A 13,529-nucleotide genomic window follows, 5' to 3' on the forward strand; every position below is an offset into this window, starting at 1 on the left:
TTTCGGGCTGAAGAAGGGTCTAGGCCCGAAACGTCAGCTTTCCTGCTCCTCTGATGCTGCTTGGCCTGCTGTGTTCATCCAGCTCTACACCTTGTTATCTCATCTTCTTGCTACTTATGGTCTTCTGCCATGAGATCACAAATCCCAGTGACATCTATACGGAGAGTCACAGTTTCCCGCAGTACTGTTTCTCCAACATCTGAAGTTAAGTCCATTTTCAATGGTAGATTCTATGCCGGGGTCATACAACCCACAAATCCCACTAAAACCCAAAACTAACCCTCCACAAGCTCATAATTAGCCCCTTAATTGGCCATACTCCTCTTTACTGGATCTGCTCTTCCCCAGATGGATGGTAAGTTGGCACACTAACTGACACTGCTATTTTCAACATCTGCCCACATTTGTTTTCACTCCCAATAGGACCTAAAAATCTTGCCCTTAATTGTTACTCAGTGACGACTTAAACAGCTTTGTTTTGTTTAAATGATCAGCTTAGAATCTTCTATAATATCATGCAAGCATAAACAGAATAGCAACGATAATATTGCTGCTGTGCCTATAATTGTTAACAAACTCTGAATGCAGAAATTTCTTGTTGGCAAACCTAGTTCATGTCCCAGAAATGTGCACATAATTCACGCCGAGGGAGTGCTGCACTCTCAGAGGTGCCATACTGGGTATGAGATATTAAACCGAGGTCCATTCTGCCCTCTTGTGCAGATGTTAAAGATTCTGTGCCACTATTTTAAAGAACAGCAATAGAGTACTCTCATGTCCTAACCACAATTTACCCCTCAGCCAACATCACGAAAGGAGATTATCTTACTATTACCACACAGTTATTTGGATTTTGTGCAACTTGGCTACCATGTTTCCTGTATTACAGAAGTGACTGCAGATCAAAAGTGATTCACTGGTTGTAAATGCTTTGGGTGGGGCATGCCAAAGATGTGAAAGACAGTGCATAATTGGAAGTCTTGTTTTACTTGAAATAAACCACTGCTAACCTGATCACAAGCATAATTCTATTTAATAGTGCTATTTCTACAGATTTTAAATAATGCAATCTTCTTGTTATACACCTTTCTTTAATTTAAAGGTATTTTTTTGAAGAAACTTGTTCAAAAGACTTTGATTGAATCTATGGTTTGTGTGCAATTTCAGACTGAACAATCCAGTTCTTGAATTTCTAAATTAAACCAAGAACACATACTTCCAACAACAACAAAAACAGAAACAGGATTCTGAAGCAGAGTCACTGAACCCAAAATGTTAATTCCGCTTTCTCTCCACAGCATCCACAGATGCTGCCAAACCTGCAGAGTTTTTCCAGCAATTTCTGTTTTTGTTTCTGATTACCAGCATCACAATTCTTTAGATTTTTGTAACACATATTTTCATGTCTTCTCAAGGATTAAAGGGCTGAAAATCAATTTCTGCTGTCAAACAGAAGTCAGAAATGAAGACATAATCCCTATTCTGGTCCCTTATTGGTTCTAGTAGATTCCTTATCCACTGTCATTTTGATTACAACACAGAAGGAAGCCATTTCGCCTGTTGTGTCTGTACCGGCAGTCCATAGCAATAATTTCCCTACTGTCAGTCTCAATCCTTTTCCCCGTGGCCCTGCACAGTTTCACTTTTCAAATAATAATCCAAGGCTTTCTTGAATGCTTAAATCGAACTTGTCACCATTACACTCTAAAGCAAATCCTAACCATTTGCTGCATGATAAAGTTCTTCTCCTTTCACTATAGCATCTTTTGTGAACTACTTTAAATATGGACTTCATTAAGGTGCTTGACAAGGTTCCGCATGGTAGACTGGTTAGCAATGTTCGATCACATTGAATACAGGGAGAACTAGCCATTTGGATATAAAATCAGCTTGAAGGTAGGAAACAGAAAGTGGTGGTGGAGGGTTGCTCATCAGACTGGAACCCTGTGTCCAGCAGTGTGCCACAAGGATCAGTGCTGGATCCACTGCTTTCCATCATTTATAAATGATTTGGATGTGAGCATAGGAGGTATGGTTAGTAAATTTGCAGATGACATCAAAATTGGTGATGTAGTCGACAGCCAAAAGGTTACCTCAGAGTACAATGGCACCTGGATCAGATGGGCCAGTGGGCCAACGAGAGGCAGATGGAGTTTCATTTAGATAGATGTGAGGTGCTGCATTTTGGAAAGGCAAATCAGGGTAGGACTTATGTACTTATTGGTAAGGTCATGGGGAGAGTTGTTGAACAAAGAAACCTTGGAGTGCAGGTTCACAGTTCCTTGAAAGTAGAGTCACAGCTAGACCGGATAGTGAAGAAGGTGTTTGGTACGTTTGACTCTATTGGTCAGTGCATTGAGTTTTGGAGTTAGGAGGTCACATTGCAGGCTGTACAGGACATTGGTTAGGCCACTTTTGGAACACTGCATTAAATTCTGGTCTCTCTGCTACAGGACGGATATTGTGAAACTTAAAAGGGTTCAGAAAAGATTTACTAGGACTTTGCTAGGGTTGGAGGATTTGAGCTACAGGGAGAGGCTGAATAGGCTGGGGCTATTTATCCTAAAGCATCGGAGACCGAGATGTGACCTTAAAGAAGTTTATGAAATCATGAGGGGCATGGATACGTGAATAGCCAAGGATTTTTCCCTAGGGTAGCAGAGTCCAAAACAAGAGGGCATAGGTTTAAGGTGAGGGGGGAAAGATTTAAAAGGGACCTAAGGGGCAGCTTTTTCATGCAGAGGGTGATATGTGTATTTGGAATGAGCTGCCAGTGGCGGCTGGCACGATTACAACATTTAAAAGGCATCTGGATGATTATATGAATAGGAAAATTTAGGGATATGGGCCAAATGCTGGCAATTGGGACTAGATTAATTTAGGATATCTGGTCAGTATAGATGAGTTTTACCGAAGGGTCTGTTTCCATGCTGTACAGCTGTAGGACTCTATGACTTTATGTTGCCTCTTGTCTTGATCCTTCCGCCAATGGAAACAGTTTTACCATGTCTACTCTATGTTAGCAACATTCATGTATTGCTGCAATCATTTATTAATTCTTCCAATTCTTGAATTATTTTTCTCCCTGGCAAAACACTGAAACATATTGCATAAAATTAGCAATTTCTTATTCTTTATGTATTTGCAATTGAAGTGGAGGGGTGAGAGGTCATGGAGTAATGGTAATGCCACTGGATTAGCAATGCAAACACGATCCTGTGTACATGATTTCAAATTCCACCATAGCAGATGATGAAATTTGAAATCCATAAAAAAGAGGAATATAAAGCTAGTCTATTAGCAAACATGTAACCACTGCTGATTGTCATTAAAAAAAACTATCTGGTTTACTACATAACAAGGTGTAGAGCTGGATGGGCCAAAGAGAGGCAGATGGAGTTTCATTTAGATAGATGTGAAGTGCTGCATTTTGGAAAGGCAAATCAGGGTAGGACTTATGCACTTAATGGTAAGGTCAATTTTTTTTTTCTGAAGAAGGGTCCAGACCCAAAACGTCAGCTTTCCTGCTCCTCTGATGCTGCCTGGCCCGCTGTGTTCATCCAGCTCCATACCTTGTTATCTCAGACTCCAGCATCGACAGTTGCTACTATCTCTATGTGGTTTACTACTGTTCTTTAGGGAAGGAAATTTGTCATCCTTGTCTAGTCTGACCCACATGTGACTCCGGACCCACAACAACATAATTGACTCATAACTGTCCTCTGGACATTTACAGATGGGCCATAAAGGTAGTGATGTCCACATCTCAAGTATGAATTAACAAAAAGAAACCTAATTAACTTTTAAAAATAAACACAAAGAACAGCAGATGCTGGAAATCTGAAACAAAATGAATGCTCAAGAAACACAGCAGGACTGGCAACATCTGTAGACAGAAACCAGAATTAATGTTTCGAGTCCAGAAAGTTCTAATGAAGGATCACTGGGTTCAAAACATTAACTGTATTTTCTTTCTACAAATGCTGTCAGACTTGCTGTGTTTCTCCCGCATTCTGTTTTGTGACATTTTTGAAAATGTTGGAACATTTCCTAAATTATTCCATTTAAAGCATGTGATGAGCAATGAGTCGTTAAAGGTGCTGGTTGGAGTGGAGTATAAACTTGGTGATTAGTTTGAGTTTGGAGGACCATATTCAGTTGACTCCCAAAAATATCTAACTCCCGTTCTGGTCTTCTGGTTCAGCCTGCAAGTCTGTGCAATCCTTTGCCCGTCCTCAAAATACATAAGTAACTAGTTCCAAACTCAATTCTGTTCCTACCAAATTGGCTGAATATTCAGGTGGCCACAATAAAGTGAGAGAACATCTCCATCATATGTGCATGGCAAACACAAGTGGTCAATGAGCTAAACTGAAAAATTGGCATTGACAGCAGCTTTATATAAATAATGCCTAAACCCAGGACCAAAGTTGATACTGGAACAAAGCTGAAGTCAGATGAAACCACTCCAGGCTTTCACTACTCTCGTACTTGCATTACTGCACAGGATGCTAAATTTGTGGTAGCAATAAATCATTTGCCTATTTTTTTTCACAACGAGGATGCCCAATAAATAAAGTTCAGCAATTTCATTTTCTGAGATCAATTTTTTATAGGTTAATTTTGGAAAATGTCACATCAATGTAAATCCAGTTACTCACGAATTTATCCAAGAACTTTTTTTTTTCCAGTGTATGATTTTGGAGTGCTGAAGTTTCTCATTACACTTCAATTAACTTTTCTTTTTAAAAAAATGTTTTTGCGTCTAGCTTCTAAAGATTGTTGCCAAACAAGCAATATGGTGCGTTAAAACATTTATAATGCCCACCCCTCACCCTGGCAACAGGGTACCTGTGGTCCTTGTCGCCAGGCGGTGATGCTGTCACTCCGCACCATCGCTTATGACGCACTCGAATGCAGACAACACAAGTGGCAGAAAGGCATCGGATTGAGCGGATTTTTAAACAAAACTAGTCTGACATCAAACAAAACGTGATTTTCCAGCAACTGATGAAATTTACCTGAAAGAAACATGGAAGCGTGTTCCCCATAGCTTAGCAACTCTTAAAGGCAAACACACAACTTAGACCCGGAATAGCAGTTGGACAGGCACGTGCCGAATAGGCTGTGTTATTTTTTGTACTGAAACGAAAACAGAGGTAATCAGTTTACACGAGTTCAATTTGGATCAAGTTTGATAAAGCTTTCAGATAGCGACAACTGTGAGGTAAAGGGCCATCCCAGCTTTGTGGCGGGGAATTCGTGTGAAGCAGAGGGAACACATTCAATGAGTTAAGACTTTTTCTCCACAGCAGGAATTTGTGAGGAATTAATGATATTTTGCGCGTTAACTATTGCACGTCAGCATCAAGATTGCGTGACAATGTCGTACTGTAATCACTGTACACATCCTGCTTTTAGCTCTTTTGCGAAAAATTTCAATGAATTTCACTTAGTGGAATTGTCGCTATTACTTTTGTTCATAATCCCTGATTTTCTCTTGACAACCAGAGATGATTTTTTTTCCTTTAAATCGTCATTCCGCCCCTATTTCTTAGTTTACCCGGTTTTGAGTTTAGATTCGCATTGGATATCCTTTGTTGTCTGATATTTTCTTAATCAACCTGTTCAAAGATATTATGATATATCTCCGGAGCAAATGAGACTTGAACCTAGGTCCCTATCCTCGGAAGTAGGGACACTAGCATGGTGCCACAAAAGCCCCTCTCTCTTTCTCTCTCTCTTTGGGATCTATCCTATCGTTTACTCCCTTCCCCACCCACCTCTTTATTTTCTGCATGTAAACTGACGTTTTCCCAGCCGCCATCAGTTCTGAGGAAGGGTCACCGGACCTGAAATGTTGACTCTCTTTTCTCTTTCACAGATGCTGCCAGACCTGCTGAGCTTTTCCAGCAACTTTATTTTTGTCCCCTCTATTGCTGTCTGATTCCATTATAATTAAATGCCAGTTAATTAGTGTTTAGTATAATCCATAGTTTAGGCTCTTTAGTCGTCGTGACCCTACTTCTGAGCCAGAAGGCCCCAGATTCACATCCTGCCTAGTTCGGAGATGTAACATCTCTGAAGAGTCTGATTAGAAAATATCTAATCTACCGGTTAAACATTCCGGCAATTTATTAAAATGAGTTAGCAGAATAACATTATCACTTGTCACATTTAGTCTAAAGTAAACTAACGTTTATATGTTTGAAATTAGTAATCCTACACTATGTCTTAAATTGTGATTTTAGAACGTGACGTGTAATATCACATTATATTATGCAGTAAAATGTATTACTTAATATTTAAATATTAATATTCTGCATGAGATATTACAAATAATACTTGAAACCAATTAATATTTCACTGTGCTGTTGTGTAGCTGAAGTGGTGCATGTTAAGATAACATAATGACTCTTTTTCAGCAAATCGAGTATACCATGGCTACCAAACCTGAGGATGAAGGCATTTCTAAAACTCTGTTGGAAATAGAGGTAAATCATGAGACCAATGCAAGTGAAGACATTTCCCCCCAATTATCAGATAATGAAGGATATCACATTCAAGATAAAAGCAAAAGGTGGAAAGATGAAGATGAAAGTGGAAGCATGGAAAGATTTTCAAAGCGAAGTATTTCTTTATCAACTGAAAAAATTCCTTATGTAACAGATACACATGACAGGAAAAACAAATATGGATTTTCAAAGAGAAGTCTTTCTCTTGTAAGTGGAAAAATTATGGATGTGAATGAAGATGAGAGGAAAAGTTATGTTTACAAGAGAAGTTCTTCTGTTGCAAGTGAATCAACTAGAAGTTATTCGGATGAAGATGACAAGAAAGCTTTGTATCAAACTCCAAAGTCTAGGATCGCTATTAAAACTGAAACAGTTGCAGATGAAACAGAGGATCTTGCCAATGTGGTTAATGAACCACAAAAAAAAGCTTACATTGGGAAAGGAATAATGACACATGCAACACCTGAAAGTGACAGTATGATTTCTCACTCAGTTGTAAAGAGAAGGGTGTCAATTGCAGAAAATGTAACAGTTGAACATGGCACTAAGATTCCAGTTGGACAGAAAATCTTTGAGAATCCACTAGAAGAAAATGACTCAGAAAGTGCAGATGAAGTTTCAATTAATAAATCTACTTTTGACACTGTATCACAGGATCCATCTATGCCTAAATATAAATTAGAAACTAAAAGAGCTTCCTTTCAGACTGAAGCAGTTGAGGGTTTGTCAATAGATGATACAAAAGAAGATGATGACAATGAAGGAGACAAGTTACTTTGGAAGAGGATGTTTGAACGAAAAGTAACAAAGCGAGTGCTAAAATTACAAGAACAGAAGGCGATCCTGCTCAAAAAACGCAAACATGAGGAAGCTACTTTGGAAAAGAAGGTTCCACTGGATTTATTGACAAAAGAATGGTTCAATGAAAATCAGTTGACAGTGCAGACTCGTCTGTACCTACTGGAAAAGTTGTTGCCTACTCTGATTCTGGGCCTAGAGAAATTATTAATGGAAGTTGAAAAAAATCATTTGACTGTATTAGCAATACCACATCCTTATTTTAACCCAATTAATTTCTTGGCACAGTATCTGATGGAGAATAATCCACAGTACTACACACCTCCCGATGAAAATCAGTATACTTATGGCTTAAAGCACGTGGTGAAGCAGCTAAACATTCATGTTGTTGACATCAGAGATAGCAGGCAGGATAATGTTTTTCAAAATATCTATTTTGCTGTAGATTATTAAGATGTAAATATATTGTCATGCATTTCTTGCAATCACCTTTATAGGTTATATCTGTGATAGCTGACAATGTAAACATAAGTAGGATTACAAGCTATTAGGAGAACTCACAGAGGCTGGATAAAAATTAGACAGTTGAAGCGACTGGGCAGCAAGTGGCAGATGGAGTATAATGTGGGGAAGTGAGTGGCTACTCACTTTATTCATAAGAATGGAAAAACAGAATATTTTTTAAAAAATGAAATTGGCAGATGTTAATTTTTTTGTTCATTCATGGGATACAGTGTCACTGGCAAGGCCAACATTGTTATTAGCCCATCCCTAATTGCCATTAAACTGATTGGCTTTCTAGGGCATTTCAGAGGGCAGTTAAAAGTCAACAACATTAGTGTGGGTCTGGAGTAACACGTAGGTCAGACCAGATAAGGATGGCAGTTTCCTTCCCTCCATTAAGGACATTAGGCTAAACCAAATGAAGTTTTTTGACAATTGATGATATTTTCATAGACACAACCTCTGAGACTTTCAGTTCCAGTTTCTTACTAATTTAAATTTTACCAAATACTGAAGCAGAATTTGGACTGATCCCCAGAATATCAACTTGGGCCTCTGGATTACTGATCCACTGCCATTTATCACTAACACCGCCATCTCTCACAGATAAATTTTAGACTGACAGTTCAAAGAGAATCAGGAGTTTTCGTACAAGGAATGCAAACAACATGGAGGTACAGCAAACATGTATGCAAACAAATGACATGTGGCCCTTCATTGCAAAGGAATTGGAGCATAAAAATAAAGAAGTCTTACTACAATTGTAGGGAGCATTGATGAGAGTACGCCTAGAATATTGTGTGCAGTCTTGATCCACATACTTGAGGAAGGTTATATTTTCATTGATGGCAGCACAGCAGAGATTTTATAGGTTGTTTCCTTGTTTGTAAATTATCTGATGTTTACAAGAGTGATGTAATTGAAAGATTCAAGGTCATGAGGGATTTGACAGAGTAGATACTAAAACATTCTTTCCTCTGGCTGGCAAATCTAGAATAAAGAGGCAGAGTCTCAGGATGAGATGCCAATTATTTAGACCTGTGATAAGAAATTTCTTCATTCAAGTAATCTTTAATATTCTCTACTCCTAAAGGTTGTGGATGTGCAATCATTGAATATATTTAAGGCTAGATAGATTTTCTTATTATCTTGAGAATCAAGGGGAATGGGTGGGAAAGTAAAGTTGAAGCCAAATATCAGCCATGATCGTATTAAATGTTGCAGCACGATCTTTGGGCTGTATAGTCACCTTCTGATCCTGCTTCTCATGTTCTTTTGATTTTAGTAAGGCGTAGATATTAGGGAGCACTCAGAGAACATCAATTGATACGGCTGTTAGGCAATACAATAGAATGAGCATGTTGCTACATTGCACCAGTGAAGAATGGAAAAGATTGATAAGAAATCAGGCCTCTCAAGCTATGTTGATATGAAGATGTAGATGATGAATGTCAGTGGTGTGAGGGAGGCAGAAGACAACATGAGGGTCAGGCTTGGAAGGTGGGTGATCTGTAGTGATGGTATTGGGAGGAAGAGCAATCTGATGGAGACTGAGGAGAGAGAGAGACAGGTATTGATGTCATGGGAAAGTGATTGCAGGCTAATCTGGAAGTGGAGTTGCTCAGTGGTTGGGGTCAGAGGTGAATAATGAGGGCTGTTATTAGCAGTGATAGATTTTGGAAAGTACTAGTGGAAAGTGAAAGTAGAAAATGTGTTCTTCGGTAAGGAGTCTGGTGATGCATCTTTGCTTTTATCTTTACATTCAATCACTTGACTTTGTTGCAGGTGATTTACAGGATTGATTTACTGAATGAAGCCCATCTTGTTGCTAGTTGCCTTGGGCACAATAATATTGGGACAGGCACCTCAAGCAACAGCTTCTCTCCTTAATTCCAAGTATCTAATACTTGTTTCATAAGCTATTTCTATCAGGAGCCTACTCCCCATCTGGTTTGAAGCTTTACTCTGGGTATAAATGCCTCAAAATTTGGAATTTGATGAAACAATTGTATCTTTATTGATTGCTAATTATATTATGTCCACAGTCCAGTAATATTTCAGATATGAGATTATGAGATTCACCTCTCACCCTTCGCTGCAACTGTTTGGTTTCCTTGAGATACAGACATGCAGTCATGTGGCCGTTCTGCCTCCTGCTCCTCAAAGCTACCTTCTTCCTTCACCTTCAACTGCAGCTGTGGAAGCAAAGCTCCAAAATCAATAAGCACTCTGCAGAAATAGTTATCTGCTTCCCACACTGCTGCACACACTTTCTTATTGGCTCAATTCTCTGATTGCAGCAGTCTGTGGCTGGTTCATTTTCAGCCCTGGCAAACCTTCCTATAGCAGAGGTCCTGACAACAAGCTTGGCCAATCTCCTAAACCTGTTCACTTCAGTCACTTTAGCCTGTTCCAGGATATGTGCAATTTCACATCCTGTTTTTCTCTTCATCTGGGTTTGTGGTGACAGAAAACTTCAGTCCCCTATCTATTCCCAGTTTAACCAAACAATCGTTATTCATCTCCTGACTCCTCAAAGCCTGTGCACCATCTACAAGGCACAGGTCAGGAGCATGATGGAGTACCCACCACTTGCCTGAATGAGTGCAGCCCCAACAATACTCCAGAGGCTTGACACCATCCAGGACAAAGCAGCCCGCTTGATTGGCACTACACCCACAAGCATCCAGTCCCTCCACCACCAATGCTCAGCAGCAGCAGTGTGTACTATCTACAGGATGCACTGCAGAAATTCACCAAAGATCCTCAGGCAGCACCTTCCAAACCCATGACCACTTCCATCTAGAAGGACAAGCGCAGCAGATATATAGGAACACCACCATCTTCAAGTTCCCCTCCAAGCCATTCACCATCCTGACTTGGAAATATATTGCCATTCCTTCACTGTTGCTGCATCAAAACCCTGGAATTCCCTCTCTAATGGCATTGTGGGTCAACCCACAGCAGGTGGACTGCGATGGTTCAAGAAGGCAGCTCAGTATCACCTTCTCAAGGGGAACTAGGGACGGGCAATAAATGCTGGCCAGCCAGTGATGCCCATATTCCACAAATGAATAAAACAAAATCAATTAGAAACTGCAAAATTTTTACTTATTCAATTATGTTCAATGCAAAACAGAATGACCTTTATCTCGGTAACATTGGAGTAGCAGTAGGCTATTCAGCCTGTTGAACCTGCTCACCACTGAATCTGATAACACTGTTCTAACACTTCAATGCCTGTTGCTTACTCCATCCTCATAAGCCCACATACAATTAATAATCAGAAATCTATCAATTTGTACCTTAAATATACTCAAAGACTGAACTTCTACAGCCCTCTGTAGTACATATTCTAAAGATACAAAACCCTCTGAGTAAAAAAACAATTCTCCTAATCTCCAACCTAAATGGCTTTCATTTATTTTTAAATGATGTCCCTCCAGTCTCGACTCCCCAACCAGGGGAAACATCTTACCTCCATATTCCTTTAAGTATTTTGTAAGTTTCGATGAGATCACCTCTTATTCTTTGAAACTGTAAAGAATCTAGGCCCACATTGCCCAATGTCTCTTTATAGAATAGTCCCGCCATCCCAGGAACAAAGTTGATTAACTTCTTCTATAGCAATAATATCTTTCCCGAGATAAGAAAATTGAAACTGCACATAGTACTCCAGATGTGGTCTGACCATGCTCCTGTACAATTGGAACAAGACTTCAATAATATTGTAGTCAAATCCTTTCAGAATAAAGGTTAACATTCTATTAGCCTTCCTTATAGCGTGCTGCACCTACATGTTAGCTTTTAGTGATTTATCGACAAGGATATTTAGGTCCTTTTGCACATCTATGCTTTCCAAACTCTTAGCATTTAAGAAATACTCTGCACATCTGTTCCTCCCAACTAAGTGGATAACCTCACATTTTTTTCACATCTTATTACATCTAGTATGTTCTTGCCCATTCACTAAGCCTATCCAGATCCTCCTGAAGCTACTTTATATCTTCCTCACAACAGACATTCCCCACTTAGCTTTATATCATTACAAATTTAGAAATATTACATTTGGTTCCCACCTCTAAATTATTGAATACTATGAACAGCTTTTGCTCAGGTACAGATTCTTAGCTATTGCATTAATCACAGCCTGCCAAAGCAACAATGAACCACTTATTTCACATCTCTGTTTACTGCCTGGTAGCCAATCAGTAATCTGTGCTGTATGTTACCTCTTATTCCACATGCTTTAATTTTTCTAACCATCCCCCTGTGGGGGATTTTATCAAAAGCCTTCTGAAAATCTAAGTATACTATATCCATTGACTCTCCTTTGTCAATTACATTAGGCGAGATACTCCAATAAGTTCATTAAAACACAACTTCCCAATCACAAATTCATGTTGACTATGCCCAATCAAATCATTATCATCCAAGTGTCTATTTACTCTGTCTTTCATATTAGATTCTAGCATTTTCCTGATTATTGATGGACAGACGTATAGTTTCCTGCATTGTCTCTCACTCCTTTCTTAGACATTGAGATGATAATTTCTACCTTCCAATCTGCAGAACTTTGGTTTATAATTACCAATGCATTGACTGTATCTATAGCTACCTCCTTCAACATTCTGGAATGTTGACACCCAGGTCCTGGGGATTTATCAACTTTCAGCCCCATTGAAGTTCTCCAATGTAATATTCTTGCTGATGTTAACTTCCTTAAATTCATCTGTTGTGGGTGAATCACCACAAGTTACCTTTAATTCGGCTTTTTATTAAGAAATCTTACAGACAATCTAGTACTAAAACAATGATTTAAACTTTATTGCATGTAGCAACCAAAAAAAGACCCCTCAAGTAAGCAAGTTAAGCCTCACAACCCATTTTGGCTGTAACCCATTTAATGGTGGAACTTGATCAGATTCCACCAACAGTGCCTCTGGAAATGTCCAGAGTTTGATCCTTGTACAGTATTGTTCTTCAAAGTTCAATTCTTATACAGATCTTCCTTCTTGAAGTCATTATTGATTATTCTTTAAGTTCTTTCATCCTAATTACTGCAAGTGTGCAGCTTGCCTTTTTATCAAAAGTAACTTCTTTGTTCCCTGTTACATTTGTCATTGTCTGTCTGTTTGAAGATACAGCTGTCCTGCAGGTAACTCCTTAAATTCTTCTGCAGGGCAGTCTTTGTCCTTTGTGGCAATAAAGCATCCAGTTTATCAAGCAGGTGTCAATGCACTTTTGTTCATGTCATCTCCATTCCTCTCTTTGCCTATTTCAATTCCTATATACATTTGACCTGGTCCTTTAAAAGTTTTTTCTAAACAGAGTTATTGCTGCTTCTTTCTGTAACAGTTTGTCTTTTGTTGATTCATTCAATCCATCAACAGTTGTTAAAGTTCTGAATATCTGTAGCCATTTGAATCTCTAATTCTGGGAGATGTCTTGTATCTTCCTCAGTGAACAAAGTCAAAAGTCACAAGACACCAGGTTATAGTCCAACATGTTTCTTTGAAATCACAAACTTTTGGAGCGTTGCTCCTTCGTCAGGTGAAGTGGAAGGAAGTGCACAGGCGCAGAATTTATAGGCAGAGAAATCATTGCAAGATAATTCTAGATAATTAAGAGTGTCAAAAGACAGTACAAATGGTGTGAGTGAAGTGTCAACAGGCCGAATAACAAGTCTTTTTAGGTGATTACAAGTGTGAA

Source organism: Rhincodon typus, chromosome 26, assembly GCF_021869965.1.
Source record: "Rhincodon typus isolate 14 chromosome 26, sRhiTyp1.1, whole genome shotgun sequence".
Lineage (NCBI taxonomy): Eukaryota > Metazoa > Chordata > Chondrichthyes > Orectolobiformes > Rhincodontidae > Rhincodon > Rhincodon typus.